Raw genomic sequence first — 7,001 nt, 5'->3', positions numbered from 1 at the left:
TAAATCCCATAATGAGTGATGTTGTTAAAAAGGAAGTTCTTAAGTTACTTGAGGCAGGTATAATCTATCAGATCTCGGATAGTAAGTGGGTGAGCCCTGTGCATGTAGTACCTAAAAAGGGAGGCATCACAGTCGTGCAAAACGATAAAGGCAAACATGTAGCAAAACGTTTAGAAGGAGGATGGCGGATGTGTATAGATTATAGAAAATTAAATAAAGCAACTAGGAAGGATCATTTCCCTTTACCATTTATAGACCAAATGTTGGAGCGCCTAGTCAGACACTCCTACTTCTGTTATCTATATGGATACTCTGGATTCTTCCAAATACCTATCCACCCCGAAGATCAAGAAAAAACTACCTTTACATGCCCTTATGGAATTTTTGCCTACAGACGAATGCCATCCGGCCTCTGTAATGCCCCAGCTACTTTCCAACGCTGCATGATGTCAATCTTTGCAGATTACCTTGTGGTATCATGGAAGTGTTTATGGATGATTTCTCGGTTTGCGAATTTGATTTCCACAATTGTCTTGCTAACCTTCAGAAAATCCTGGAGAGATGCGTGGAGGTGACCTCGTACTAAACTGGGAAAAATGTCATTTCATGGTGACCGAAGGAATAGTTTTAGGACATATAGTTTCCAAAAAAGGTATAGAGGTAGATAAAGCTAAAATAGAAGTTATAGAAAACCTAAAACCACCAAAAACCATCGATGAAGTCCGAAGCTTTCTTGGACACGCTGGATTCTACCGGCGTTTTACTAAGGACTTCTCCAAAATAACCAAACCTTTAACTGGACTTTTAATGAAAGATGCTGAATTCATTTTTGATGAAAAATGTAATGACGCATTTAATCTTTTAAAGCAAGCATTAATCTCAGCACCCATTATGAAACCACCTGATTGGTCGGAACCTTTTGAGATAATGTGTGATGCTAGTGATTATGTAGTTGGAGTCGTTCTAGGACAAAGGAAAGACAAAAAAATTACATGTCATTTGTTATGCCAGTAAAACCCTAGATGCTGCCCAACTTAACTACGCAATAACTGAAAAAGAATTACTCGTTGTAGTTTTCGCTATAGACAAATTTAGATCTTATCTAGTAGGAGCAAAAATTATAGTTTACACCGATCATGCTGCCATTCGTTACCTATTAAGTAAAAAAGATGCCAAACCCAGGTTACTCCGATGGATTCTATTACTACAAGAGTTTGATTTAGATATAAGAGATAAAAAAAGGCACTGAAAATGTAGTAGTCGATCACCTTTCTAGGCTAGAACATCTAAAACCTGAACTAGTACCCATAAATGATGATTTCGCCTATGATAGACTGATAGCTAGAGTAGAAACCATTGAAGATAATAACCTAGATCCTGATGAGCACCCCAAAAATTCCTTAGCAATAAGTAACGTACCCTGGTATGCAGACTTCGTTAATTACCTAGCTGCTGATATAATACCCCCTGATCTTGACTACCACCGCAAGAAGAAATTCTTCCACGATGTGAGAAACTTCTATTGGGACGAACCGCTCCTTTTCAAAAGGGGTAAAGATGGAATTTTTCGCCGTTGCGTTCCAGAAGAAGAGGTAAATAGTATTATCGAGCATTGTCATTCTGCACCTTATGGTGGACATGCGAGCACCTCTAAGACATACGCCAAAATTCTTCAAGCTGGCCTATTCTGGCCTACCATGTGGCGTGATGTCTATGCTTGCATTGTCAAATGTGATAGATGTCAACGCACTGGAAACATTTCAAGGCATGATGAAATGCCTCTAAGAAACATTCAGGAAGTAGAACTCTTTGACGTATGGGGTATAGATTTCATGGGACCTTTCCCACCATCCTTAGGAAACAGGTATATCTTAGTAGCTGTAGACTATGTGTCTAAGTGGATTGAAGCTATAGCTGTATCCACAAACAACACTAGGGTAGTAATCAAACTATTTAAAAACTATATATTCCCTAGATTTGGAACACCACGTTTAGTCATAAGCGATGGAGGATCACACTTCATATCGAGAATATTTGACAAACTTTTAAGAAAATATGGAGTTAGGCATAGAGTAGCAACACCATACCATCCACAAACTAGTGGCCAAGTAGAAGTATCTAATAGGGAGATAAAACAAATCCTAGAGAAAATTGTTTCTATTTCTAGGAGAGACTGGTCTCAGAAGCTTCAAGAAGCATTATGGGCCTATAGAACCGCTTTCAAAACCCCTATAGGAACTACTCCTTATCAACTAGTTTATGGAAAATCCTGTCACTTACTGTTCGAATTAGAGCATAATGCCTATTGGGCCATTAAAACTTTGAATTTAGACTACCTAGCCGCTGGAGAAAAGCGTACCCTAGACATTCACAAACTAGAAGAACTTAGGCAATCGGCCTATGAGAATGCAAAAATATATAAAGAGAGGACAAAAGCCTATCACGACAAAAGAATAGTAAAGAAAAACTTCAATATAGGCGATCCTGTTCTCCTTTTCAACTCTAGGTTACGACTCTTCCCTGGAAAGCTACGTTCAAGATGGACTGGTCCTTTCGAAGTATCCAAGATTCTGTGATTCGGAGCCGTAGTAATCAAGAACGAAACCTATAGTCCATTCGTTGTAAATGGACAAAGACTGAAGCTCTACGAAGGAGAAGACATTCCAGCATATTACTCAAGCCACACTCTGATTGATCCACCAATTCCTACTACTACAGGTGTATAAATTCTAATCGTCAAGCTAATGACGTTAAACAAGCGTTGTGTGGGAGGCAACCCATGGTTTTTTTTTCATTTTACTTTTTCGCATTTATTTTATTTTATTTTATTTTTATTTTTCATCGAGACTAAAAATTTGAATGGTTTGTATTTTAAGGATCACTTTCCTAACTTTTACAGGATGCAGGATTTCGACGATATGCACATAGCCTATAGAGATGATGCTCAGAGAGAACGCTACATCGCTCTGTATCAGCGCCCTATGGCGCCCACACGTTATCCTGTTTAGCACTGTATGAAGGCACCAGTGGTCAGCAGTAGGTTGTCAGGTAACTTTTCCCTTATCTTATTTCAAAACATTGGGGACAATGTTCGATTTAAGTGTGGGAGGAGACTCTATCGTCTTTTCTTTATTGCTTTTCTCGTCTTTCCTTTATCGTTTTTCTTTTCTGTTTTTAGATAGTTTGTTTATTTTTTCTTTAGTTGTTTACTTTGCTTTTTAGTATAATGAATGAGTCTGACGAGTCACCAAATATAGTATATCTTTAGTACAATCTGATCTCCCCATACCTTTAGCCCCACCGAAATTTTTTTGCAAAAGAAAACAGTGTTATTCCGAAAGTTTTCAGGTTTTAAAGACATGTTTCGAGTAAGGATGCGGTGAATTGGGAGAACTTTGCAAAACATCAGTATTATTTTAGCACCATAGACTTCGTAAATATAGGAACCACTCCCGAAACCCCATATACCATGGCCTTAATCATCATTTCCGTATATGTCCTCAGTAGTTTATCTCAGCAGTCAGCTCCGGCCTACGCATCCTCTACGTAGGGGACCGATGCAAATAAGTGAATGATCTAGCAAAAATAAAAAATAAAAGAAAGAAAAAAGGCAACTCCGGTATAGGTGACCCTCACAAAGTCATTTAAACCAAAGAATTGTAAAAATTTGCTACAAAAAGAAAAAGAAAAACTTACCCACTGTTAGTTGGTTCAGAGGTATCTGGCACTGAACTCGGTAGGGCGGATTACGATCCGATCCCCCACAACTACAGTTGGGTCCAATAAAAGGGTTTACACATATTTATGTGCCAGAAACCCCATGCTCAGATCATAATCTCTAACAGGCCACTCTATTATGAAGCATGTACGGATAACGGGCTTAATGTGATTGCGCCTGAATGAAAAGGACACAAAAAGAGATGAAGAGGCAGGCCTAGGTATTGTGGGATAATATGGGTTGGTTAATATAGGAATGAAGTTTATGTCCGTATTTGAGAATTAGTGTCACCATGATACCCTTAGTTCACTCAGTTAGAACCTATCACTGCATCCCGACTTGAACTTAGAATTTTTACCTGAAGCACTCATTTACACAAAATTTTCTTTTATGAGCTTTTTAATGTTTTGCTTGAGGACAAGCAAAGGTTTAAGTGTGGGAGAGTTTGATAACACTGAAATTTACCGTATTTTCGACTTCGATTTCACATGCATTCTAGTTGTTTTATTATTATTTTGTTGTGTTATTGCTATGTTTTCCTTTGTTTTCAGGTTTTTACTTTAATCGGAGCCCCGATCGAGAAAAGGAGTGAAAAAGAGCTAAAAACCCTAAAATTCAGCATTTTGTACTTGTGGCCTACCCCATGGCTGGTGCCACGTGTCCAAGCTCAACTGCCCTCAACTGCCACGTTCTCCACTACTTCCACTAAGGCGCCTTAGATTGGCCTTGTGGCGGGCGCCACAAGAGGAAAAGTTTTCCCTCCCATTTTCAAGTTGAAAAGCATCCTTGTCATTTCCATCTTTTTACTTGCTTATAAATAGAAACTCGAAATCACTTTTATAATCATCCAAACTTAGAACAGAGGCAAACTCAAAGCAACTTTGTTTCACTTAGGCATATATTCAGTATTATAAAGTGGTAATCGCTTCGCATTGGAGTGTTACCACAATTGTGTAATCAAGTCTGTGATAGAGTCGGTAATCGAGTTTGGAGCACTTTGGAAGGAAGTTAATCCTGCCGCCATTTTCATTTCCGCTTTCCAATTTATTCAACCCTCCGATTGGAGCAGGTTTTTATTACTTGTCTTTATCTTATTTATTTTCTCGCACTCGCTTTAAATTATTTATTTCCTCGCACTCGCTTTAAATTATTTATTTCCTCGCACTCGCTTTAAATTATTTATTTCCTCGCACTCGCTTTAAATTATTTATTTCCTCGCACTCACTTTAAATTATTTATTTCCTCCAACTCGCTTTACTTTTATTTACTTTCCGCACTCGCACTACTTTTATTTACTTTCCGCACTCGCACTACTTTTATTTAAATTAATGCATTTTTACTTTACCATGTCTAACTAAATCTATAAGGTTAGAATGTAAGAATCGTAACTGAATCGATAATCCATAAAATTGTTCGTAGAAGCACTTAAGGGCTATTTTAACTTTCAACCTAAGTTTTCCCGCACTTCAATTCTGTTGGGTAAGATCGAAAGCCGTCCAACGTCTATCTAAACTTAATTGTTTTTAACTATTTCAAAAACAGCAAAAGCGCTTTGTTTAGTTCATTAGGAGTTCTTAACTTAAGAAGAAAAGAGATTTTAAAACTATTTTTGGACGCGTTTATAAGTTTAGAGTCTGGTTCGTGAGACCCTCTTTTGGTTAAGAAATCCAGGTTATAATACTTTTCAACTTAGTCAAGATACTATATTTCTTAAAAATAGGTTTACTACTCTAACGCAATGCGCGCCTTTGCATTAAGTGACAATAAGAGGGTTTGATTAGGGAGTACAACTCGGTTCTGAATACGCGAAAGCGACAGTTCCTGTTAAATTAGTTCTTTTCAAAGTAGGAAACATTGCCCATAAGTAGCTCTATTAGCAAGTACTAGGATTATTAATTGATTACGTGAATTACATTCGACCCTGTCTTTATTAATTAATCTTTATTCAACACTTTACTTTTCATTGCACACTCCAAAAACACCTATTTTGATTGCCTTTGATAAACACCATAACAATAGATAACGATAGATTGACACTTGGTCTCTGTGGATTCCACAATGTTTTATATTACTCTGACGCGTTTGTATACTTGCGAAAAGCACGCATCAGGTGGCTTCATGAGCAAGGCATTGTTGATGATCAGATGAACTAGGGTTTCCTTGGGAAACAAACCTCAAACCCCTTGACTTGCTTTGACCAAAATGGTGGATTGAGATACTAGGGAGGCATATTTTATGGATGAGAGCTTTGGGAACCATTGCCATGCTTGCTTTCATCTTCTCTTGACCTTATCATGTGCATAAAGGATCTCCTAGAAGCTTTTAGACCTTGTGACTGCTCAAGCTACAAACAAGAAATGTTAATGACATATTTTTGTGCTTTTGGTTAGTAAATAAAATTGAGGAAAGCAATAATGTACAATTCAAGCATGCTTGGTGATCTCAAACCACTCACAAGGGGTCACACCCAAAAGGTAAAGGGGACCAAGATGCTTATGATCCTTGAGACTATGCAAATGCAATGTTATGATGCCATGAGGGATCTTAGGGTAAAAATTAGGGTCTTACAGATGTCCATATTTAAGGTCATTCTAGCCGGAGAAGTGAAGGTTAAAATCTTCGTCTCGACGAGGTAGAATGGGCTTAAATAATAACAAAGAGACGAATTTTGGTCCCTAAGAGACCTCATGATGCAGATGTATGTATGCAAAAAGGTGATACTCTGTGGGGATATGTGTCCACAAAGAAGAAGAGAAATCTAGAGAAACTAACAATCCCTATGAGTAATACACTCCATGGGATAGAGACTCTGGGACTCTTATGGGGATAAGAAAGGGAATAAATTGCGTGAGCAGGGCACGACTTAGATTTACTGAGAGAAACGAGAGAGAGAGAGATTCCATGAAAAATAATGGAAGGACCCAAGCTGACTCAAAGGCGCATGTATTGGGAAATATGCCAATACGGCGGAATTATCCACAAAGGATACTTCGGATGAAAATTCGGACTCAGACGGGGAGAATCCACTAAGGGACCTCGCTGGGGAACATCCAAACAGGACTCCTTCGGGGAAACACCAGGGCGAGGTATTACCGGTTACTGGGTAATAAGCTCAAGGAGGCATGTGATCCGAACACCGGTATAAGGGTGAGAGGACAACACGCTCGGGGAGAATGAGTATCTAAGACCGTTATAAGGGTGAGAGATATCAAACATCCAAAATCATCTGAGGAGAACTTAAAAAGGTATATTGCAACTCAGGAAAATCTGACTCCATAGGGGA

Source organism: Lathyrus oleraceus, chromosome 5 (assembly GCF_024323335.1).
Source record: "Lathyrus oleraceus cultivar Zhongwan6 chromosome 5, CAAS_Psat_ZW6_1.0, whole genome shotgun sequence".
Classification (NCBI taxonomy): domain Eukaryota; kingdom Viridiplantae; phylum Streptophyta; class Magnoliopsida; order Fabales; family Fabaceae; genus Lathyrus; species Lathyrus oleraceus.
This window is presented reverse-complemented; position numbering follows the sequence as displayed.